This window comes from Hordeum vulgare, chromosome 5H, assembly GCF_904849725.1.
Source record: "Hordeum vulgare subsp. vulgare chromosome 5H, MorexV3_pseudomolecules_assembly, whole genome shotgun sequence".
Taxonomy (NCBI): domain Eukaryota; kingdom Viridiplantae; phylum Streptophyta; class Magnoliopsida; order Poales; family Poaceae; genus Hordeum; species Hordeum vulgare.
Genome location: NC_058522.1, coordinates 562,499,640 through 562,526,655, shown reverse-complemented (window position 1 = coordinate 562,526,655; position 27,016 = coordinate 562,499,640). Strand labels below are relative to the sequence as shown.

The 27,016-nt window shown below is 43.3% G+C and overlaps 1 pseudogene; it reads right to left on the bottom strand.

Annotated features, from left to right (window-relative positions):
• Positions 1–11,399: 11,399 nt before the first annotated feature.
• LOC123397317 lies at positions 11,400–21,515 on the bottom strand (annotated as a pseudogene).
• Positions 21,516–27,016: the final 5,501 nt, after the last annotated feature.

Here is a 27,016-nt window from a genome sequence, read left to right as displayed (position 1 = left end):
GACAGACGAGTTTTCCTCCATCTTGCAAGCATAGAATTTATCGGAGGTCTGATACCTCTCGATCCGGGCGTTCTTCTGAAAGATAAACTCCAACTCCTGGAACATCTCAAATGCTCCATGACGCTCAAAGCAACGTTGAAGTCTCGGTTCTAAGCCATACAAGACTGCACATTGAACTATTGAGTAGTCCTCCTTACGTGCTAACAAAGCGTTCTTAACATCCTGATCAGCCGTAGCGGGTGGTTCATCTCCTAGTGCAGCATTAAGGACATAATCCTTCTTCCCAGCTTGTAAGATTAGCTTAAGATTACGAGCCCAGTCTACAAAGTTGCTTCCATCATCTTTCAACTTAGCTTTCTCTAGGAACGTATTAAAATTCAGGATGACTGTCGCGTGAGCCATGATCTACAACACAAATATATTCAAAGCGGACTTAGACTATGTTCAAGATAATTAGAGTTTAACTTAATCAAATTATATGCTAAACTCCCACTCAAAAAGTACATCTCTCTAGTCATTTGAGTGGTGCATGATCCACTTACACTATCCCAAGTCCGATCATCACGTGAGTTGAGTATAGTTTCAGTGGTAAGCATCCCTATGCTAATCATATCATCTATATGATTCATGATCGACCTTTCGGTCTCATGTGTTCCGAGGCCATGTCTGCACATGCTAGGCTCGTCAAGCTTAACCCGAGTGTTCCGCGTGTGCAACTGTTTTGCACCCGTTGTATGTGAACGTTGAGTCTATCACACCCGATCATCACGTGGTGTCTCGAAACGACGAACTGTAGCAACGGTGCACAGTCGGGGATAACACAATTTCGTCTTGAAATTTTAGTGAGAGATCACCTCATAATGCTACCGTCGTTCTAAGCAAAATAAGGTGCATAAAAGGATTAACATCACATGCAATTCATAAGTGACATGATATGGCCATCATCACGTGCTTCTTGATCTCCATCACCAAAGCACCGGCACGATCTTCTTGTCACCGGCGCCACACCATGATCATCCATCAATGTGTTGCCATCGGGGTTGTCGTGCTACTTATGCTATTACTACTAAAGCTACATCCTAGCAAAATAGTAAACGCATCTGCAAGCACAAACGTTAGTATAAAGACAACCCTATGGCTCCTGCCGGTTGCCGTACCATCGACGTGCAAGTCGATATTTCTATTACAACATGATCATCTCATACATCCAATATATCACATCACATCGTTGGCCATATCACATCACAATCATACCCTGCAAAAACAAGTTAGACGTCCTCTAATTTTGTTGTTGCATGTTTTACGTGGTGACCAAGGGTATCTAGTAGGATCGCATCTTACTTACGCCAACACCACAACGGAGATATATGAGTTGCTATTTAACCTCATCCAAGGACCTCCTCGGTCAAATCCGATTCAACTAAAGTTGGAGAAACCGACACTTGCCAGTCATCTTTGAGCAAAGGGGGTTACTCGTAACGATGAAACCAGTCTCTCGTAAGCGTACGAGTAATGTCGGTCCAAGCCGCTTCAATCCAACAATACCGCGGAATCAAGAAAAGACTAAGGAGGGCAGCAAAACGCACATCACCGCCCACAAAAACTTTTGTGTTCTACTCGAGAAGACATCTACGCATGAACCTAGCTCATGATGCCACTGTTGGGGAACGTCGCATGGGAAATAAAAAATTTCCTACGCGCACGAAGACCTATCATGGTGATGTCCATCTACGAGAGGGGATGAGTGATCTACGTACCCTTGTAGACCGTACAGCAGAAGCGTTAGAGAACGCGGTTGATGTAGTGGAACGTCCTCACGTCCCTCGATCCGCGCCGCGAACAATCCCGCGATCAGTCCCACGATCTAGTACCGAACGGACGGCAGCTCCGCGTTCAGCACACGTACAGCTCGACGATGATCTCGGCCTTCTTGATCCAGCAAGAGAGACGGAGAGGTAGAAGAGTTCTCCGGCAGCGTGACGACGCTCCGGAGGTTGCGGATGACCTTGTCTCAGCAGGGCTCCGCCCGAGCTCCGCAGAAACGCGATCTAGAGGAAAAACCGTGGAGGTATGTGGTCGGGCTGCCGTAGAAAAGTCGTCTCAAATCAGCCCTAAAACCTCCGTATATATAGGTGGGAGGGAGGGAGCCTTGCCTTGGGGCTCAAGGAGCCCCAAGGGGGTCGGCCGAGTCCAAGGGGGAGGACTCTCCCCCCCAAACCGAGTTGGACTAGGTTTGGTGGGAGGGAGTCCCCCTTCCTTCCCACCTCCTCCTTTTTTTTTCTTTCTCTCTTGATTTTCTTCTCCTTGGCGCATAGGGCACTTGTGGGCTGTCCCACTAGCCCACTAAGGGCTGGTGTGTCTCCCCCAAGGCCTATGGGCTTCCCCGGGGTGGGTTGCCCCCCCGGTGAACTCCCGGAACCCATTCGTCATTCCCGGTACATTCCCGGTAACTCCGAAAACCTTCCGGTAATCAAATGAGGTCATCCTATATATCAATCTTCGTTTCCGGACCATTCCGAAAACCCTCGTGATGTCCGTGATCTCATACGGGACTCCGAACAACATTCGGTAACCAACCATATAACTCAAATACGCATAAAACAACGTCGAACCTTAAGTGTGCAGACCTTGCGGGTTCGAGAACTATGTAGACATGACCCGAGGAACTCCTCGGTCAATATCCAATAGCGGGACCTGGATGCCCATATTGGATCCTACATATTCTACGAAGATCTTATCGTTTGAACCTCAGTGCCAAGGATTTATATAATCCCGTATGTCATTCCCTTTGTCCTTCGGTATGTTACTTGCCCGAGATTCGATCGTCAGTATCCGCATACCTATTTCAATCTCGTTTACCGGCAAGTCTCTTTACTCGTTCCGTAATACAAGATCCCGCAACTTACACTAAGTTACATTGCTTGCAAGGCTTGTGTGTGATGTTGTATTACCGAGTGGGCCCCGAGATACCTCTCCGTCACACGGAGTGACAAATCCCAGTCTTGATCCATACTAACTCAACTAACACCTTCGGAGATACCTGTGGAGCATCTTTGTAGTCACGCAGTTACGTTGCGACGTTTGATACACACAAAGCATTCCTCCGGTGTCAGTGAGTTATATGATCTCATGGTCATAGGAATAAATACTTGACACGCAGAAAACAGTAGCAACAAAATGACACGATCAACATGCTACGTCTATTAGTTTGGGTCTAGTCCATCACGTGATTCTCCCAATGACGTGATCCAGTTATCAAGCAACAACACCTTGTTCATAATCAGAAGACACTGACTATCATTGACCAACTGGCTAGCCAACTAGAGGCATGCTAGGGACGGTGTATTGTCTATGTATCCACACATGTAAATGAGTCTTCATTCAATACAATTATAGCATGGATAATAAACTATTATCTTGATACAGGAATTATAATAATAACCATATTTATTATTGCCTCTAGGGCATAATTCCAACAATTACGCTGTGGTGTTCCGGGCGGTGTTAACTGTGAAACAATTCCACATTGTCTTAAGTGAGCACCAAACTCGAAACTCAGATATTCACCCCCACGATCAGACCGCAGGAACTTGATCTTCTTGTTACGATGATTTTGCACTTCACTCTGAAATTGCTTGAACTTTTCAAATATTTCATACTTGTGCTTCATCAAGTAGACATAACCATATCTACTTAAATCGTCAGTGAAGGTGAGAAAATAACGATATCCGCCGCGTGCCTCCACGCTCATTGGACCACACACATCGGTATGTATGATTTCCAATAAGTCACTTGCACGCTCCATTGTTCCGGAGAACGGAGTCTTAGTCATCTTGCCCATGAGGCATGGTTCGCACGTGTCAAGTGAATCAAAGTCAAGTGACTCCAAAAGTCCATCAGCATGGAGTTTCTTCATGCGCTTTACACCAATATGACCCAAGCGGCAGTGCCACAAAAATATGGCGCTATCATTGTTTACTCTAACTCTTTTGGTCTAAATGTTATGTATATGCGTATCGCTATCAAGATTCAATATGAACAATCCTCTCACATTCGGTGCATGACCATAAAAGATATTACTCATAGAAACTGAACAACCATTATTCTCAGACTTAAAAGAGTAACCGTCTCGCAATAAACAAGATCCAGATATAATGTTCATGCTCAACGCAGGCACTAAATAACAATGATTTAAGTTCATCACTAATCCCGATGGTAGCTGAAGTGACACTGTGCCGACGGCGATTGCATCAACCTTGGAACCATTTCCTACGCGCATCGTCACTTCGTCTTTCGCCAGCCTTCGTCTATTCCGCAGTTCCTGCTTCGAGTTGCAAATATGAGCAACAGAACCGGTATCGAATACCCAGGCACTACTACGAGAGCCGGTTAAGTACACATCAATAACATGTATATCAAATATACCTGATTTTTCTTTGCCCGCCTTCTTATCTGCCAGATACTTGGGGCAATTGCGCTTCCAGTGACCCATACCCTTGCAATAGAAACACTCTGTTTCAGGCTTAGGTCCAGCTTTGGGTTGCTTCGGCGGATTGGCAACAGGCTTGCCTCTCTTCTTCGAATTGCCCTTCTTGCCTTTGCCGTTTCTCTTGAAACTAGTGGTCTTATTTACCATCAACACTTGATGCTCTTTACGGAGTTCAGACTCTGCAACTTTCAACATCGCAAACAACTCGCCGGGAGACTTGTTCATCCCTTGCATGTTGTAGTTCAACACAAAGCCTTTGTAGCTTGGCGGCAGTGATTGAAGGATTCTGTCAGTGATAGCTTCTTGTGGGAGTTCAATCCCCAGTTCAGCTAGATGGTTTGAGTACCCAGACATTTTGAGCACATGTTCACCGACAGACGAGTTTTCCTCCATCTTGCAAGCATAGAATTTATCGGAGGTCTGATACCTCTCGATCCGGGCGTTCTTCTGAAAGATAAACTCCAACTCCTGGAACATCTCAAATGCTCCATGACGCTCAAAGCGACGTTGAAGTCCCGGTTCTAAGCCATACAAGACTGCACATTGAACTATTGAGTAGTCCTCCTTACGTGCTAACCAAGCGTTCTTAACATCCTGATCAGCCGTAGCGGGTGGTTCATCTCCTAGCGCAGCATTAAGGACATAATCCTTCTTCCCAGCGTGTAAGATTAGCTTAAGATTACGAGCCCAGTCTACAAAGTTGCTTCCATCATCTTTCAACTTAGCTTTCTCTAGGAACGTATTAAAATTCAGGATGACTGTCGCGTGAGCCATGATCTACAACACAAATATATTCAAAGCGGACTTAGACTATGTTCAAGATAATTAGAGTTTAACTTAATCAAATTATATGCTAAACTCCCACTCAAAAAGTACATCTCTCTAGTCATTTGAGTGGTGCATGATCCACTTACACTATCCCAAGTCCGATCATCACGTGAGTTGAGTATAGTTTCAGTGGTAAGCATCCCTATGCTAATCATATCATCTATATGATTCATGATCGACCTTTCGGTCTCATGTGTTCCGAGGCCATGTCTGCACATGCTAGGCTCGTCAAGCTTAACCCGAGTGTTCCGCGTGTGCAACTGTTTTGCACCCGTTGTATGTGAACGTTGAGTCTATCACACCCGATCATCACGTGGTGTCTCGAAATGACGAACTGTAGCAACGGTGCACAGTCGGGGAGAACACAATTTCATCTTGAAATTTTAGTGAGAGATCACCTCATAATGCTACCGTCGTTCTAAGCAAAATAAGGTGCATAAAAGGATTAACATCACATGCAATTCATAAGTGACATGATATGGCCATCATCACGTGCTTCTTGATCTCCATCACCAAAGCACCGGCACGATCTTCTTGTCACCGGCGCCACACCATGATCATCCATCAATGTGTTGCCATCGGGGTTGTCGTGCTACTTATGCTATTACTACTAAAGCTACATCCTAGCAAAATAGTAAACGCATCTGCAAGCACAAACGTTAGTATAAAGACAACCCTATGGCTCCTGCCGGTTGCCGTACCATCGACGTGCAAGTCGATATTTCTATTACAACATGATCATCTCAGACATCCAATATATCACATCACATCGTTGGCCATATCACATCACAATCATACCCTACAAAAACAAGTTAGACGTCATCTAATTTTGTTGTTGCATGTTTTACGTGGTGACCAAGGGTATCTAGTAGGATCGCATCTTACTTACGCAAACACCACAACGGAGATATATGAGTTGCTATTTAACCTCATCCAAGGACCTCCTCGGTCAAATCCGATTCAACTAAAGTTGGACAAACCGACACTTGTCAGTCATCTTTGAGCAAAGGGGGTTACTCGTAACGATGAAACCAGTCTCTCGTAAGCGTACGAGTAATGTCGGTCCAAGCCGCTTCAATCCAACAATACCGCGGAATCAAGAAAAGACTAAGGAGGGCAGAAAAACGCACATCACTGCCCACAAAAACTTTTGTGTTCTACTCGAGAAGACATCTACGAATGAACCTAGCTCATGATGTCACTGTTGGGGAACGTCGCATGGGAAACAAAAATTTTCCTACGCGCACGAAGACCTATCATGGAGATGTCCATCTACGAGAGGGGATGAGTGATCTACGTAATCTTGTAGACCGTACAACAGAAGCGTTAGAGAACGCGGTTGATGTAGTGGAACGTCCTCACGTCCCTCGATCCGCCCCGCGAACAATCCCGCGATCAGTCCCACGATCTAGTACCGAACGGACGGCACCTCCGCGTTCAGCACACGTACAGCTCGACGATGATCTCGGCCTTCTTGATCCAGCAAGAGAGACGGAGAGGTAGAAGAGTTCTCCGGCAGCGTGACGGCACTCCGGAGGTTGGTGATGACCTTGTCTCAGCAGGGCTCCGCCCGAGCTCCGCAGAAACGTGATCTAGAGGAAAAACCGTGGAGGTATGTGGTCGGGCTGCCGTGGAAAAGTCGTCTCAAATCAGCCCTAAAACCTCCGTATATATAGGTGGGAGGGAGGGGGCCTTGCCTTGGGGCTCAAGGAGCCCCAAGGGGGTCGGCCGAGTCCAAGGGGGAGGACTCTCCCCCCCCCCAAACCGAGTTGGACTAGGTTTGGTGGGACGGAGTCCCCCTTCCTTCCCACCTCCTCTTTTTTTTTTCTTTCTCTCTTGATTTTCTTCTCCTTGGAGCAAAGGGCACTTGTAGGCTGTCCCACCAGCCCACTAAGGGCTGGTGTGTCTCCCCCAAGGCCTATGGGCTTCCCCGGGGTGGGTTGCCCCCCCGGTGAACTCCCGGAACCCATTCGTCATTCCCGGTACATTCCCGGTAACTCTGAAAACCTTCCGGTAACCAAATGAGGTCATCCTATATATCAATCTTCGTTTCCGGACCATTCCAGAAACCCTCGTGACGTCCGTGATCTCATCCGGGACTCCGAACAACATTCGGTAACCAACCATATAACTCAAATACGCATAAAACAACGTCGAACCTTAAGTGTGCAGACCCTGCGGGTTCGAGAACTATGTAGACATGACCCGAGAGACTCCTCGGTCAATATCCAATAGCGGGACCTGGATGCCCATATTGGATCCTCAGTGCCAAGGATTCGTATAATCCCGTATGTCATTCCCTTTGTCCTTCGGTATGTTACTTGCCCGAGATTCTATCGTCAGTATCCGCATACCTATTTCAATCTCGTTTACCGGCAAGTCTCTTTACTCGTTCCGTAATACAAGATCCCGCAACTTACACTAAGTTACATTGCTTGCAAGGCTTGTGTGTGATGTTGTATTACCGAGTGGGCCCCGAGATACCTCTCCGTCACACGGAGTGACAAATCCCAGTCTTGATCCATACTAACTCAACTAACACCTTCGGAGATACCTGTAGAGCATCTTTATAGTCACCCAGTTACGTTGCGACGTTTGATACACACAAAGCATTCCTCCGGTGTCAGTGAGTTATATGATCTCATGGTCATAGAAATAAATACTTGACACGCAGAAAATAGTAGCAACAAAATGACACGATCAACATGCTACGTCTATTAGTCTGGGTCTAGTCCATCACGTGATTCTCCCAATGACGTGATCCAGTTATCAAGCAACAACACCTTGTTCATAATCAGAAGACACTGACTATCATTGACCAACTGGTTAGCCGACTAGAGGCATGCTAGGGACGGTGTTTTGTCTATGTATCCACACATGTAAATGAGTCTTCATTCAATACAATTATAGCATGGATAATAAACTATTATCTTGATACAGGAATTATAATAATAACCATATTTATTATTGCCTCTAGGGCATAATTCCAACAAAAACTTGCTAGCCTCACCCATGCTTGGATCCAAATACTAAAGAGACTAAAATCAAGTTAATGAGCATTTGAAGAGAGAAATGACTAATCCATATTTTAGTAGGGACTAGTTGGATGCCCGTGCGTTGCCACGGGATAACAAACTGAGACATAAAGAACAAACTTTGACATTGAGATATTGATAAAAACATCATTTAGTTTGCTGACATATAGAGATATTAAACAAAACATCATGTAATTCGCAATTTGTACGCCACACATGTATGAGTGTGTTACGATAAATATCATCTTACATACATAAAAGTTAAACAAAATCAAGGCGATCCATGGTCAAATTTTGGGCTAACATATTTATCTTCATGATTCATTCTAAAACATGGGTATCATTAGTAATGTACATGACCACATAACTAATATTTCCACTTCCGAAGATAAATAATTGTGCAACTCCACTATGAATGCTCACACTCACGATAGCCTCAAACCCATAATCCCACCGTGTTAAAAAACTGAACATGACCCAAAAGATAAATAAACTTGAACAAATTCGCGAGCCACCATGGAAGGAGTCAGGGTTGTGCTCTTCGCTGCGCTATGAAAGAATGACAATATTTTCGCCTCAACCTGAACGTAAAATGCAGCACCAGACCAGAATTTATGATGGAATATAAATTATGTTACTTCCATCCTAAGCGGCTGCCAACTAACATGATCAACATTGCAGCTCACAGCTTGTGGGAAAAATTGAAATACAATAAGTTGGGTTCAATTATAGAAACTTGCAAACTAATTTGATCATTTGCGTTTTCTCGATTGACATAGGAAATTACTTTATTGAACACCAAAAATAGGTGCCGCGAAAAATGATAGAATGGCAAGGCAGCTACAAAGTTCTTCATCTCCATCTATCCCCTCCTTTGTGACATGGCTCTGCAACACATTTGCTTAACCATCGACCATCGGCTCAGCCTCTAGGCCCCCTACCATCAGACAAGTGTTGGACTAAACCTGAACCACAATAAATATATTTTGTGGTCACGAGTAGGTCGAATTTTCCACGATCTGCATGAGTCCTCCTACCTTTGGAATATATTAAAAGAACTGAGCCTACTATAGTATGATTGCTCCAGCCACCTTCTTCCTTGCCTAAGAAAATCAAGGTAAATGTGCATGACAAAAACAATATAAATATCCTACTATGTTTAACAAGATTACTAAAACCGGAATAATGGCATCATACAAATTGATAAAAATAGTACAAAAATGCTGACACCTGGAAACAAGCCTCTGATCTGATTCCAAAATTATCCTAAATAGTACATAACTGATAGACTGATAAGCAACTTGTGAATGTGTATAACTGGACACAATTGAATAGCACAAACCTTGAATTCTTGCTCTATGGCTGCCATGCCATGGCATTTCCAATCATTTCTTCCACTTGTCAGGCTACCCCAGTCTCAACAGAATTCAAAGGACTACTCTGCAAAGACATAACTAATCTGGATAACAAAGGTTCAAGATATGGTAGGATAATTTCACAGAAAACCATCAATGCATAGTGTGATTTCTCGTGCAAATTCATATTCATTATTCCATTACTTAATTACCACAGAGATGTCATGCAAAAGTTAACCTATATTCATGATGCATTACCTTCTACCATCCACTCTTGATCCTTCCAAGATTCTAAACAACTCTGCGACATTCCTCCAATTAATCCTTGAGTTGTTTCCACCACCAAAGTTGAAAACAACTACAGAAACACAAGATTATCTTGAATTAGTTTGCACCAGCCAAATTCATGACATGTGCGACAAAGTCAACAACAACCGCTGCAAGATAGGGCGTACGTGAACCACGCTTTGTCCGGTTCCGCTGCTGAGCTGCGAGAGAAGTTCGTCGCCGCTGCCACCAAGCCTCCATGGGCCAGCCGCCCATTGATGCGCTGAATAACAAGGCAGTGGTCGTCCGCAGGGTGCCGCCCATGTGCACGCACTCCAACATCACCAGAACAAAGCATACCTGAACGAAATAGCGCCGCCGGCCATCCTGCCTCTTGCCTTCTCCTGTTCCAGCAGCCCACCGTCCCTCCCAGCCTTGCTTGTTCATCACCAAGAGGTGGAGGAAGAGCCTACCCAGGTCGTACACGTCAGGTGGTGCTTTGGATCTGTACACAATCCATGGATCCCCCATCAGACGCGATACAGATGGAGAGCAGATCACAAGGTAGCGTGGAGATGGGTGTTGGTGTGGGATGGCGTGCACTGGCGGCGATGATTTTTGGGAGGAGGAAGACGGGCGATGATTTTTGGGAGGAGGAAGACGAGATTGGGAGCGAGGGGTTGGGGAGAGGTGGAGCGGTACATGTTTGTATTGCGGCAGTTTGTTCTCCTTTGTTTCGAGCGACAATGGGTGGGAGAGTGGGCACGTTTTTCGGGTTGGGTGTCCCGCATTTGGCGTAAGCCTTCTGAGAAGTAGAATAAGATGACACAGTATGGACTGATCGACAATACTGAGTTTTACTCAGGTTTAGATACCATACATCTGTATTTCAGAGATACCATACATCTGTATTTCACCGTTATAACTCTTTCGTGTAAGCCTTAAATCTTTTTGCATTTTTGTATATACACATTACATGACAGAATGACCCATTAGCAACATGTAGTGCAAAGTGTTAATTACAAGTCTGTAGGTTTGGGCATTCTTCTCCTTTTTTAGTTCTCAACGTTTTGGAATTGCAATTTATTTGTACGTACTTTCTGATTCTTGATTACATACATATACTAATCGCTGGTATGAAGCTACAAATCAACACCTTATCAGATCTAACAGAACAATAAGGAAATTGTAAACCACATTCTTTGGCCTATACTACCCATGCTTCAGCCCTGGACCATCTTTGCCCTTCTCCAGGAGCTGGTATTTCAGTAGTCAGGCCGATGTAGTACTCACTGAAAGTTTGGTACAGGAGTTTGGCCCATTGTGAGGAGCATCACTATGCTTGTATACAGAAATGGAGGGAGTATTATCTTTAACAAACCTCTTAAGAAGGACAGTATGCCTTAAAATAAATGAAATGGAAGCTTACCTGATCAAGTTTGTCAGAATTTCCTGAATCTTTAGCGCATCACCGATGACCTATACAGGCATTGAAAAAACATAGTTGAACTTGAAGATATCATTTGTAAATTGTAAGTCAGTTGGATACCTCAACCTCGAAAGATCTCTCCTACTTAACAGTTCGTAAATATTATTTTTAAGGTAATTGAAGTCAAGTTGCATATACATTAACAGACCTGAACAATACAGACAAAAAGTATGGAACAAAAGATGGATTATTGTCAGTACCTCCGATGGAACATCATCACCTATGCGCCCTTCAAGAGTCAGCTCCTTCTTCATAAAAAGAAGCAGTTTGAAGTACATGTTCAACTACTTCCCTTGGCCTAAATATCGCAGATTGTAGTTTGATAACTCCTGAAATAATAAAGGTAGGGAAAATCTACTTCAGATCTCAAGCGTGTTCAACACATATAAGATACATAGATAATTAGAGAAACAAATAATAATGCACATGCCGACTTTTGAGATTATTTCCGAAACGGTACCTAAAACTCATCTCTATCGGGAAACATCGTTCTTGACTTATTTGCTACACATAACTAATATATATGTGGCCCTATGCCAAATTAAAAATAGTCAAAAATATTACTCGCTCCATCCGGAATTACTTGTCGCAGGAATGGATGTATCTAGATGTATTTTTTGTTTTAGATACATTCATTTCTATCCATTTATACGACAAGTAATTCGGGACGGAAGGAGTACTACATACTATATGTATATATGCATGAATCAACCAGTGTTGTCGTGGCTTTGCATTATAAGAACTGAATCAGTACTAATTATCAACCAATTGCCAAGTTAGTTATGCGCTTAGCCAGTCGGAGCTATATAGGAAACACAACAATGTAACTAATTAAAGGAACAACGCATCATTAAGCGCCTTTCAAAGTACAAAAATGCCCGGGATCCCTACCCGCAGCCCTGCATAGATAGCCTAATAGTCCATTTCCTAACAAGGATTTCTCTTAAATACCATATTCTTTGAAATACCTGATTCCACTTTGGAGAGACCAAGGATGCCATCGATCGATGGTAACACAGCATTTCCAGAGGATAACATAAGCTCTAGCAACTGATGTTGTTCTTGACCCAGTTTGGTAGTTGCAAGAAGCTCGGCTATCCTAAGGACTTCTGAAAGGGGAGATCCGATCTCATTTGACATTGTGGCTAACATTTGTTTTGCTTGCGGTGTGTCCTCTGCATTGTTGACAACTGGAAGTACTCAGTGTAATTCTGAATCAAATTGCAATAAGTCAATGCTAGAGTAAAATGTACACCATGCAAACCTGTAATGTTAGGTGATCTGCTATGCTCTGTTTCCTTGGCTTTTTGAACAGCTTCCCTCACCCTTATGTCTGCCATTTTCTCTCTTGTTTTGACCTGAAGTTCAAGGAAGTAGACGCAGTTCAGAACCGTGGAATAAAATGTAATTCAATGTAGAACGACATGAAATGAGATTTAGTTCGAAGAAATTTATTTTCAAATGAAAATGGTATCTTAGCTCATGCGGAAAATACCCTCAAACTCAAATAACAGTTTGTGAGATCACTGCACAATACTTTTCATGGGCACTATCAAAGAAGAAATCATAAAGACCAAAAAGGATTGGGACGCTATTTTATTCATGGAGACCAACATGGATGGTGGTGCTATTTTATTCATGAAGACCAGCAAGGATGACGATGCTATTTATTAACAGAAACCAACAACGTTGACGATGATATTTTCACTAAAGAAAAAGGTGTACAATTGTGCACAAGAAATAAGGGAAACAAAAAACACATAATCAGTCTCGTAATAATACTGAGACCATAATAATATCTTATTATTCTCTAGATTTTGAAAGAATGGAAATTGAAGAAACATGAATATGATAGAAATGAATATAACAAATCACCTGGTCTGTTATGTCCAATGCAACATAATTCACACCGATTGTTTCCCCTATTTTACTGAAAACCGGTTCGATGTATACCACAAAGGTCTTTGGTCCGAACAATGGAGTGTTAAATAAAAACTCTCTCTTAATCGGTATACCCTTGGCCATAACCTCTCTCTTGACCTTATTCATCTCATCTATACCCTCTCCTGACAATATATCATGGTCTGTTTTACCAATAACATCCTGAAAACAAATTGTGAACCAGACAAAAATACAAATTAATTTCAGGATTAAAGAGCAGTGCACTATATGGAGCGAAAAAATCAATGGCAAAGGCATTCACCTCATCCGCAAGTGTCGGAAAGTGATTAAAAATGCAGCGGTACCGTAACTCGACATCCTGAAAAGAAGAAAAAAATTGTTATTATTATTACCATATATCATCAAATTTAAGGGAAAGTTGGAAAAGCACTAACGGCAGACCTGATGAGCAATCACAATGGGGGCACTTTGGAGAATCAGGTGCAAGAAATAATCGGCCTGTTTTAACATGGCAGAGAATTCCCCCGCCAGTGTTTCTGGATGAAATTTCTTGAGATATTCCCCCAGCTTCTCCACCAACGAACGCTCCCTTTGCAAGCTTGCCCCATGCGCTTTCTCCGACCGCAGCGCTCGCCGTTTCCAGTAGGGCCAGGGTACTGTCATGCTCTGCATCTTCTTCAAGATCCTCATCATGAGAAGGGTCATTAATCTCTTGTCTCGAACACTTGAGGGCATTGTGACGTTGGTGCTCCTCCATGATCTGCTGCTTATTTTTCTCAATCTCTTCTCTCTGTTGGGAGAGACATCCGAGCTCAATCTCTTCTTGTGTGGGAGCGACGAAGCATTGTGCATCTCAATGGCTCCAACAACACCAGCAACCAAGAGATCATCCAGTTACATATTAGGATAAAAGATAGTTCAGTACACACCATATTGGCATCATGATCATCAATACCAGGAATAGAGGTGAGCACTCGTATATAGGCATCCATGGACTGAACTGCTTGCTCCCGCTACAGACACAGGCAAGAAATCGCTTAGAGAGCTACAGATAGTGCAGCAACAGATATGGAAGCATGTGAAAGTACCTCATTCCTCATTGTTGAGCTAATGTCATGCTGCTTGCATACTGAACGAAAAACAAGTGTTGATTTGTCAGATGCTTGCAGCTTAGGACTTGATCATGAGTCAAATGAAGTTAGATGTTTACCTCCATGGGCATGAGCAATCTTGAGCGTCATCTCAAATCCCATCTCTCAATCGTTAACAGGCACAAATGTAGGGCAGCCAAGCTCCATGCCATACCTTGGTTATGGCACACATGAGCAACAATGACCCAACTAACATAACCCAGCACTACCAAAATACATATTGGGTGCTTACTTGAAATAAGACTGATTAAACGATTTGATTTGCTCCACCGTGGGGACGGCAACAAAGACGTAGAGATTTTTGTACTGCCTCTTCAGCGCATTCACCCTACAACAGGAATCATTCCAACAGTGGAGCCACCGTTACGATCGTTACAGCGAACAAACACCATAGCAGCATGCTGCTGTAAGACATGGCAGGGAAGAGTGTCACACCTGCTAAAAACAGCAGCTCCATTCCCGCAGTCCCAGTTCGTCTCAAAGATGAAAGCAACTGATAGCCCCCCATTGTTGAAGATGAAGTCCTGGAATACACCTGCTTGATCAATTTTTTTTCTAAACACACCACAGAAGCAATTTGCAACTTATGATTTACAGGGCAGGAAGAGGCGCTTACAGGAGATATCTACAGGAAGTTTAGGCGATACGAGTTGGCGACCAGGAACGCACCAATGAAGTTGATAAGGTGGTGGTCCTGCTTGTCTCTCCACGAGGTGCTCATCATGCATATTCCACGGTCTGTGACACGACACTCAGCGGAGCCATTAAGGTCTAATTCAACATATAGATATGTCAAAAAAAACAATTTAGTTATCGTTCTGCATGAACAAACATTCCAAGTCGAAGCATAATATTCTGCCAGGCAATATACACAGATAGAAGAAGAATTAATCATATACTCATAGTATCAGTAGTGCAGTACTAAATTTGCAGGCAGAAAGATGTTTATGTCAGGTGATATGAAGGAGGAGCCATGGACAAATGAATGGGGATACAAGCAATGGACAAATGAACGGGGATACAAATGAATGTCAGACAAATTGTGGCTCGGTAGTTCTGGTATGCAGTGGCATCTGGCCTTGCTTTTGCCAAAGCATCCATCCATCCATCCATCCATAGCCATCAGTATTACAGCTTTGGCCCTTACATTCAGCAAAACAATTCCTGAATTTTCTGAACCTAACATTGGAACCACACACAGCTAGCCTTGGGTCCTTCCCCAGGTAACAGAACGAAAGGGGCGATTCCTCCGGCCATGGCTACCCGGCTGAATACATGCGCATGTTTGAGTGAGGATTCTCCAATCAAATTAGTCATATTCCCTGGTGAAAAGAACCAATATGTATAACCCATCCATCCTACTTGGACAGCTAGCATAGTAGCGGTACAATACATAAAACCAGTGGAATTTGAACTGTTCAAATTAGTGCTGAACAAGAAGAAGCAGAACATGGGCCGGGGGAGAAAACCTGTGCATCAATGGCGGCGGCGGTGTGGTCCGAGGTCGATGGCTGCGTCCCGAGAAGAAGCACGCACGGGGAGGGCGGCGTCCTGATCCGGCCATGGCGTGGGCGCGGAGCAGGCACCCCGTCACGCCGCTAAGAAGAATCACGCGCAGCCGAGGACGGACGACGGGGCAGACGGATCAGCGAGCACCATGGTCGTCGCGTCACTTGCTCGCTCTCCCTCTTCCCTTCCCTCCCCTTCTGAAAACGGGAGGGGGGAGGTTGCGGGCGGAAGCTGGTCGGAGGAGACGGGTGTGAGGTACGACAGATCTCCCCGGCCCCCGCCGGGTCCATCGTCGCCTGCTCCTTCGCGGCCGACCCGGCGGCGAACACCAGCGCCACCGCGAGGAGTGACGGCGACGGCTGCTCGAGGTCCCGCAGGCCGCAGGGAGAGCGCCTCGTGGACCGCAACCCGACCGAGGGGATCGAATGCGAGATGCCTCCAGGGTCCAGCCGCCCTGCATCGTGGGGCTCGCGTGGAGAGAAGGCAGTTTGATCGATCGTGGCCTCGTGGGAAAAGTATCACCGAACCCTATGAACCGGGTTTTTCTGTATTTAATCAATCAGTTTATGAAGGGATGGAAAAAAATCGGTGGAGCGGTGGAACTGCTAGCGAGGTCGAACCATCTGTCGTGGTTGAAGCATCACGACGTTCGATCCGGCTTTAATAGTAGAGATCTCCCTGACTAAAAAAATTAGTCTCAAGACTAGTTTTAGTCTCTCTTTAGTCAGGGGTGCTTGGAACTTTAGCTTTTTAAAATGACTATTTTTAGTTAGACTAAAATAAGTCCCTTGGATCCAAGCACCCTCTAAGATGCCTAATGCACCGAGACGAAGGAAGTACTATGTTTTTGTACTCCGGTGAATTATATCTCAACTAAATGCAGATTTTTTTTTTTAGAAAAACATAGATTTTCTCTCCGGTTCCATTACTTGGAATGAAACCCTCGATTACTAATTGCAGATTAATGTATTAGCAATGGAACCTAAGGTCACAGAAGGAATATCATATTGGATGTACGTTGCGTCAAATTGTAGACCATTCAAACTGGGCCGGGCCATTGACATGTTATAGCGATTCCGGTTTTGGGAACCTTCTGGAGTTTCCCTGCCGGTTTTCCAGTTTTTGGAACTCTCTAGAAGATTCCCCGAACCGGTATTTTTATCCTTTTTTTTGTTTTCTGTTTCTTTTTTTGTGCTTCTGTTTCAAAAATGTTCTGTATTTTTAAAAAATGTTTCAAAATTTGAAAAAATATTCTGGAATTTGGAAAATGTTCCGAAATTTTAAAAATACTTCGAAATTTAAATAAAAGATTGGGTATTTGAAAAAGTGTTCCGGAATCTGGAAAATTGTTCCGGAATTTGAATTTTTATTCCAGAATTTTGTAAAAATGCTCAGGAATTTTAGAAAATGTTCGAGAATTTTCGAAAATGTTTTGGAATTTTTATCAAAGTGTTTCCGCTTTTTCAAACAAATATTATGAAATTCGAAAAAATGTTCCTGTTTTAAAAACTGCACATAATATAAAAAATGTTCCTGTTTTAAAAAATGTTATTGTTTTATTTTTCATTTTTATCTTCAGTTTTGCTCCTTTTTTCATTTTCTTATTTTTTGTTTGACATTTTCTAATTTTTATTTGTATTTCTAAAAATATTCTCGTGTTCAAAATTTTGTTCACAATTTATATTTAAATGTTCGTGATTCCAAAATGTGGTCATATTTTAATAAAATGTTCGGGTTTCGAAAAATGTTCACCTGTCCAAAAAACTGCACGATTTTTTTTAAATGTTCCATTTTTCATAAATTTGTCACAATTTTCAGAAAATGTTCTTCTTTTTGATAAAAATATTTCGGTTTTACGAAAAATGTTTCACTTTAAAAAAAAAAATCAAAAATTGAAAACTTGTTCAATTTTTTTCTCCAGTTCTAAAAATATTCATGATTTTAGAATGGTCAGGAAGTTTAAAAAATGTTCCTTGTTTTCTAAAAAATGTATGCCGTTTCAGAAAATGTACGTATGTTCAAAAACTGTTCCTGTTTTTAAAAAGTGAGCATATGTTCAAAAAAATTCCCGTTTCAAAAACTATTCACAAAAAGAGTATCAGAATTTGAAAAAATATACCTGTTTTCAAACAAAAATCATACCGGTATATTATAGATATAAGAAGCAATATAAGAGAAAATCAATTTTGGAGGCCGAGCTCCGTGGAGTTCTTCTTTTGAAAAAAGAACAAAACTTTAATATTTCATTTTTTTGAAAAAATTAGATATACATGGAGGTATAATACCCAAGTGTGTAAATTTTCAGGATGAAATACATTGAATGAGGGTTGCGCAAAAAAATCTGACACTTTTTAACACATGATACTATTCATCCTTCCAAGCCATGCAGTTATTTCTGAAATTGACACGCATACACATAATATCCTTATTTACTTGGACAATTGTTTTCATATTTTTTTAATTGAAAAGTATGAATTTTTATATTTTCAAAAAAATCGGTCCCATTATTAAAGTTGGATGCAAATGACGTGTGAAAAGAAAAGAAACTATTATAGTAATTGCTAAGCTAAACACTAACTTCATCATCCACTATCCAAACTGCACAATATAACAATAAAATTGACTAAAATGCTAGAACAATATGTTATGTGTTACATATTTCAGTAGAGGGAATAAATGGGTCCTTAATAGTCATGCTAGTTGGTGTGTATCCAAACTTATAAGAATTGCAAGTAAAATTGAATTAGGCATAGATTTCAAAGCACCTACAATTCACACGAACCAAGGACTACTGTCAAAGTGATGAGTGCCAAGCCATGAATCATCACACTAACAACATTGATCAGAGTTTGATGCACCCTACCCTAACTAATTGTATGTTACGGCTTGTTTCAGCCAATTATCGTCAAAACAAGGAGGAGACCAACACTCCTTTTTGGGATAGTTTTAGTATTTTCTAACTACTACGCTATTGAGGCCTTCCACTTGAGTGTTGACTCTCCTAGTATAGAATTCCATACCTTAAGAACATGTAATCATCTGTACAGTCCTTCCATGCATTCATATATGAGGAAGAATAAACCATGCAGGAAAACAACAGAGTATAGATTGGATATTGGTTTAAACAATGGTTGCAAACACTTTTGATTGGATAATGGTTACAAAGTAAACTTCTAAAAAAATCTGCAATCAGTGTATAAGCAAGAAATCAGTGGAACATTTTTGAAACAGAAGAATAATGGTAAACTAATAGGGACTCATTCCTAGATTTTGTACCAACCTATTGATTTATAAGGGAGCACTAATAAAATCATAACAACTTTTGTGGATCATGACAACTTCTATGAATCATAACAATTTTTTGATCTTTTACATCTTCATCCATCTCACAGCCGAGCACATGAAAACCCAATGGGTTGGAACTATCCGGCAACATAGAAGACCAAAAGCTTTGACAATCCATGTGCTGAACAAATTAGAAGACATGCTAGCATATTACGTGCAGAAGTGTTTGTGGCATGTTGTGTGAACAATATGACATCAGATCACATTTAGTTCAATTAATGAATATTTGTAGTTTTTCCTTTTCTTGATTAGCTAACCAGCAAAAGCAACAGTCTGCTCCCAGATTTGGTTAGCAAAATCTGTCATATATCATGATAAAAGAACCAATAAAGTTATGGAATCATCAACAATCAAGGGTCCTTTCATATGGTACACTATCGGAAAAAAAATCAGTACCCACATTGACTTGTGTGCACAAAGCGTTTAACACATATGTGTCACGCCCGGAAACCATAGATTTGGCCTCGTCCTCACCAATGACATCACAAAGCTACTCCTTGTGCTGGATTAGATATACATGGTATCACAAAGGTCATTTTTTCCTCAATACATTCGTGTTCACGCTTCGTCGCCGCCTCAGCAGAAACCTCAATGTAAATGAACGGTCTCATCCTGCATTTTAGAGAATGACTATTCAATACACACTAACTATCCTGCATTTAGTGGAAAGTTTAAGCTAGGGTTTCTCTAAGATGTAAATAATGTAAGATGTAAAAATGTAGCATAATAAGAAGATTTAACAAAAAAATGGGATGAATCGGAGGAGAATACTACAAGGATCAAAGTTATGAAAAGATTTATGTTAGGGAATCACCTTTTCGCATGGATTCGATGGGGGTCTTGAGGGGAAGGAGATAGGAGGAGAGTAGAATGGAAGGAGCAAGCTCGGGGTGAATGATTGGGGAAAGTGAGTGTGGTGGGACCCACACCAACACTCCACCACATATACAAGCAGGGTTCAGTTCCTGGCGTCTGGTAGCGTGGCCAGGAGGGCCAAACGCCACAGTGCCGTGCGTATGGGTGTGCACAAAAATGCCAGTAGGTTTGCACTAAAATGGACCAGCGAGACGCCAGGGTTCCAGGCGTCTGGTGGCGTGGCCAGGAGGGCCAAAAGCCACAGTGCCTGGCGTCTGGGTATGCACAAAAATGCCAGTAGGTTTGCACTAAAATGGACTACCGAGACACCAGGGTTCCTAGCGTCTGGTGGCATGGCCAGGAGGGCCAAACGCCACAGTGCCTGGCGTCTGGGTGTGCACAAAAATGCGAGTAGTTTTGCACTAAAATGGACCAGCGAGACGCCAGGGTTCCTGGCGTCTGGTGGCGTGGCCAGGAGGGCCAAATGCCATAGTGCCTGGCGTCTGGGTGTGAAGGAAAACAACAACAGGTACTTCATACATAGTCTAATCTTATCGCGTGGTACGTGGCCATTTGGTTCACATACATAGTCTCGTATTATCGCGTGGTACATGGCCATTTGGTTCATATACATAGTCACCACACATAAGTTCACGGCCAGCTCATTTTCTACCGAGTAGTACATGGCCATTTCCCTTCTTATCGCGTGCCTCATCTTCTGCTTGTGCATCACGAGCCCTTGCAAGATTTCTTGTCATTTCTTCTTTGCGCGCATCCTTCTCCTTGTGCTTCTTCTCATCCTCACGCTTCTTACGCTCCTTCTTCTCCTTCTCACGACGCTCCATCTCCTCCTCACGTGCTAAAGCTTCATTGAATAGGCATTGCCTCCACATGGCGTCTCGATATTGGTCCTCTTGGACACGTTGTGATACTTCTTGATCTATCCAAGTGAATTACTTGCAAAGAGGCGGAGGCGACTACATAATAGAAGTGTTTGAATTAGTATATAAGTTCAAACAAATTGAGAATATTTGGATCTGACATCAAACATACCGGTGGTAGGTCGTATGCGTTAGTTGGCCGTGCACGATCATGTGCGTAGTTGGGACACACGAAAAATCGCCTGCCTTCTATCCATTCCTTTTTACGGTCAGTGGCCACCTTCACCTTGCAAACATCACCGCACCAACATTTTGGTGTTGGCACATCCTTCTGCTTGATCTTGTCCAATTCGGCCTCTTTCCACGTCTTTGGCATGTCCTCTTGGTCGGCGCACGGCGGCCTCGTCATGGAACCGGGTGAAACCATGCGTACAAAACGAATAATTGTTAGCAAAATACAACAAAAATATAACAAGAAATTAGATGACTTGTATGAACAAAAATATTACAAGAAATCACATAATATACCATCTTCTATCAACCATCTGGATTAAGCAAATAACTGAATGCTGATCCATTATCAACATGTCTTCTACGACGAACACCACCTCTAGAATTTGTGCTTCCTCTATGACCACCACCACGACCTCTAAAACTTGTGCTTCCTCTACGTCCACCAACACGACCTCTAGAACTTGTGCTTCCTCTTCGTGCACCACCATCAGATCCTCGTCCACGACTTGTCCTATCTCTACTGCTACTGCTAAGAATGCCCCCATTCGACGTTTTCCTTTTCTTGCATGTCTGCGTGTTGTGACGCCCTTCATCGCACACCCCACAATTGCTAGTATCAGGAGCCTCCATGAAATGACCGCTACCAAATTGATTCATGCCAGTGTATACAACAAGGTCATCCATATCACCCCTCAACCTCTTAGTTCTCCTTCTACCCTTGGTCTCCACCATCAAAAGAGGGTCTGGCTTAATATGGGTGCCATGATAGTGAGGCCATTGTGATTGGTCTAAGAAAGGATGAAACCGAGGAGCCCATGTCAACCTAGTAGCTTCCACATGGAACTCTTGCATCCACACGGTTTTCCCATTGCAAACTGCTATGTGTGCCGCCTTCGCTGCTCTTATCAAATGTGAGCATGGCCAATGATACTTTCTAGGCCTTGAGGTGCACCTAAAATGCAGCACCACCATATGAATGGTTGTCTCGTGTTGTGCCCCCTGGCTCGTCGACTAGATATTTCATTTCATTTCTGTCGAATGTGACAATTTGTTGTTGCAAAGACTTAATTGCTTGTAACTGAAGCCATTCATGAACCTTTGCTGGATAATCCATTTTATCACCTATCCACTTGGCAGTCTCTTCTGAATGACTCTCAAAGTATTCATTAAGCTTGAAGAATGTATACTCCACTATTGTTGTCACAGGTAAGGAACGAACACCCTTGAGAACGTTGTTGAAACATTCAACCAAGTTGCTCGTCATGTCGCCATACCGCCTTCCTCCATCATCATGAGCCCGTGCCCACTTGTGCTTCTCGCTGAAATTCCTGGTTAAGAATTCTTTTCCACCGTCATTCACCGCTGCAAATAGTTTGTTGTACTGAGCATCGAAAGCTTGGGTGGTGAAGGCCACGCATACATGGGTAGGGCCTTTACTTAACTCCTTGCTCTTACATGCCCAGTAAAAGTTGGCCACGAAATGCCTCATGCACCATCTGTGGTGAAGCTTTGGACAGCCTGGAATAACAATATCCACTCCCTTGAGTATGCCATGGTGCCGATCGGATATGATGCATACCTCCCTATCAACAATCACCTTCTGCCTCACATGACGCATGAACCACTCCCAGTTGTCTTGGTGCTTGGAAGGCACCAAAGCAAATGTAATTGGCAACACATTGTCGTTCGACGAGTGGGCCATCGCTACCATTAGTGTGCCCTTGTATCTGCCGGTCAAGAAGGTGCCATCTACAGACAAGACCGGACGATGCTTAAATGCTTCCACACATTGTCCATAACTCCAGAAGGAGCGGTGGAACACTCCGTGGTTATCATCTACGACATGATACATGCCCGGGTTCCTTTATGCAATTGCTCCCAACAATCTGGGGAGCTGGTTGTATGCTTCTTCGTAACCACCATACAACATCCTAATAGCATTTGCCTTGGCCCTCCGTGCCTTCTCATACTTGACTTCATAACCATATAGTTTTTTCGCCGTCCTCATGAGAAACCTCACTTTGACAGTGGGATCAACAACTATGTCTCTCATAATTTTGTATCCGAGGTACTTGGACGTGAGCTGACGGTGTGTCGTACGATCACGTTTCTTTGGTGGTTTGCAAAAATGAGTGGGAACGTGATAACCCACAAGTATAGGGGGGGTCAATTGTAGCCTTTCTCGATAAGTAAGAGTGTCGAACCCAACGAGGAGCTAAAGGTAGGACAAATATTCCCTCAAGTTCTATCGACCACCGATACAACTCTACGCACACTTTTTGTTCGCTTTACCTATAACAAGTATGAAACTAGAAGTAATTTGTAGGAGTGATAGGATAGGCTTGCAAGAAAGTAAAGAACACGTAAATAAAACTAGGGGCTGGTTAGATAAAGAAACAACTACGAGTGTCTAACGAGTGTGGAAAAGTGGTGGTAGGAGTTGCGGAATTGTCCCTAAGCAATTGACTACGTTACTACATCGATAGCAAGTATCATGTGGGAGAGGCCTCTGCTAGCATGTCATCCCTTACTTGGAATTCCATGCACTTATGATTGGAACTATTAGCAAGCATCCGCAATTACTAACGTTCATTAAGGTAAAAGCCAACCATAGCAATAAGATATATTGGTCCCCCTTCAATCCCATATGCATCAATTTCTATGCTAGGTTTGAAGCTTCTGTCACTCTAGCCTGCCAATACATAGTCCTATCAACATACAACTAACCCTATGGTGTGATCCACGCGTGCGATCATATGATGGGCACCAAAGGACAACAACATAACCATAAGCAAATTAAACCAATCATAGCAATTCATCAATCAACGATAGGATAACGATAATCTACTCAGACATCATAGGATAGCAACACATCATTGGATAATAATATGTAGCATAAAGCATCATGTTCAAGTAGAGGGTACAGCGGGTTGCGGGAGAGTGAACCGCTGAATATAGATAGGGGAAGATGATGGAGATGTTGGTGAAGATGACAGAGGTGTTGGTGTAGATCGCCGTCACACGATGATGTCCCGGGCGGCGTTCCGGCGCCGCCGGGAGAGAGGGGGAGAGAGCCCCTGCTACTGCAACAAAAGACCTTCCAACGGCGCCAGAAACAAGCTTGTTGATGGGAGACTATTCTTGTCTTGATACTCCTCAGCAACGGCACCAAGAATCCTTCTGCTACGGCTACGCCCTTAGGGACTTCCTTGGCAAATATGCAAAGGATTCCCCTGTGGTCTTGGAGCCTTGCGTTGGTGTTCCCCCAAAGCGGAAAGGGTGATGTAGCACAGCGGCGGTAAGTACTTCCCTCAGTTTTGAGAACCAATGTATCGATCTAGTGAAGGATTGTCACAAGTACCTGCACAAACACAAAGAGCTTGCACCCAACGCTATGAAGGGGTTGTCAATCCCTTATAGATTGTTTGCAAAGTGAGAACTGAAAGCCAAAAAGAAACAAAGCAAAGTAAAAGCGGAAGTGGAAATGATAGTTGTGAATAGACACGGGGCCGTAGTGTTCACTTGTGGCTTCTCTCATGAAAGCAAGTAGACGGTGGGTGAACAAATTACTGTCGAGCAATTGATAGAACCGCGCAAAGTCGTGACGTCATCTATGGCAATGATTATATCTATAGGCATCACGTCCAAAATAAGTAGACCGATACTTTCTGCATCTACTACTATTACTCCACACATCGACTGCTATCCAGCATGCATCTAGTGTATTAAGTCCAAAAGAACAGAGTAATGCCTTAAGCAAGATGACATGATGTAGATGGACAATCGCATATCTACGATAAAAGCCCATCTTGTTACCCTTGATGGCAACAACATGATGCGTGCCTTGCTGCCCGTTCTGTCACTTGGAAAGGTCACCACACGGTATGAACCCAAAACCAAGCACTTCTCCCATTGCAAGAATCATAGATCCAGTTGGCCAAACAAAACCCAAGACTCGGAGAGACTTACAAGGATACCAAATCATGCATAAAAGAAATCAGCAAAGACTCAAATATATATCATAGATAATCTGATCACAAATCCACAATTCATCGGATCTCGACAAACACACCGCCAAAGAGGATTACATCGGATAGATCTCCATGAAGAGCATGGAGAACTTTGTATTGAAGATCCAAGAGAGAAAAGAAGCCATCTAGCTACTAACTACGGACCCGTAGGTCTGAAGTGAACTACTCACGAGTCATTGGATAGGCAATGATGTTGATGTAGAAGCCCTCCAACTCCCAAGTCCCCTCCGGCAGGGCACCGGGAAGGGTCTTGAGATGAGATCTCGCTGAAACGGAAGCTTGCGGCGGCGGAAAAGTGTTTTCGTGGATGCCTTGATTTTTTTCTAGATTTTAGGGAATATATAGGCGAAGGAGCTAGGACAGGGCGGCTCCAGGGAGGCCACAAGCCTGGTAGCCGCCGCCCCCTGGTGGCGGCTACAGGGCTTGTGGGCCCCCTGTGGCTCTCCTGCCTTGACCCTCAAGTCCCGTGATCTTCTTCCGTTCTGGAAAAATTTATTTCGGGGATTTTATTCCGTTTGGACTCCGTTCCAAAATCAGATCTGAAAAGAGTCAAAAACACAGGAAAAACAGGAACTGGCACTTGGCACTAAATTAATAAGTTAGTCCCAAAAAAGATATAAAAGTTACATACAACATCCAAAGTTGACAAGATAACAGCATGAAACCATCAAAAATTACAGATACGTTTGAGACGTATCAGCCCCCTCCTTCTAATTCTTCCTTGACCTCCTCCCTAGATGGGAGAAGGGTTTCCCGTCTGGTCCATGGTCTCCATGGCGGCGGAGGGGCGAGAGCCCCTCCGAGATTGGATCTCTCTCTTTGTGTCCTTCTGTTTCTCCGCTCCCAGATTCTGCGTTTCACCGTTTCTTAAATTTCTGGAGATCCGTAACTCCGATTGGGCTGAAATTTTAACACGATTTTCTTCCGGATATTATCTTTCTTGCGGCGAAAGAAGGGCACCAACCGCCTTAAGGAGTGGCCACAAGCCTGCCAGCCCCGGGCCCACCCCCTGGCCGTGGCTGGTGGGCTTGTGGGCAGTCCGTGCACCGTATCGCGTTGATTCTTCTTCCCAAAAATCATAAATATTCCAAAAAAATTCCCCGTAAATTTTTATTGCGTTTGGACTTTGTTTGGTATGGATATTTCGCGAAACAAAAAACATGCAACAAACAGGAACTGGCACTGGGCACTGGATCAATATGTTAGTCCCGAAAATAGTATAACAAGTTGCCAAAAGTATATGAAAGTTGTAGAATATTGGCATGAAACAATCAAAAATTATAGATACGGCGGAGATGTCTCAAAACACAACTTCTTAACACCCATTCTCCGGTTTCTCCTAACTTTCTTGCACGAACCTTCCATGGGCAGCCTTCATATCTTTTCTTACACTTCACGGTGAACCACAAATTTATGTCGGAGTTCCAAACATAAAATGCCATGTGGTTCCGAATGGCATAGTCAGACAACCAAACCTTCATGTCATCCAAAGTTAGAAACTTCACTCCTTTCTTCAAATAAGCATTCTCATCCTCATCCTCATCCCTTGGTTCGCCTGGATTAGGGCAAGGTGTTGGCTCAATCGTCGTGTTTCTCATGCCACCATCAACTACGACTTTATGAGCAAGGCTGAGATCTCGAAACA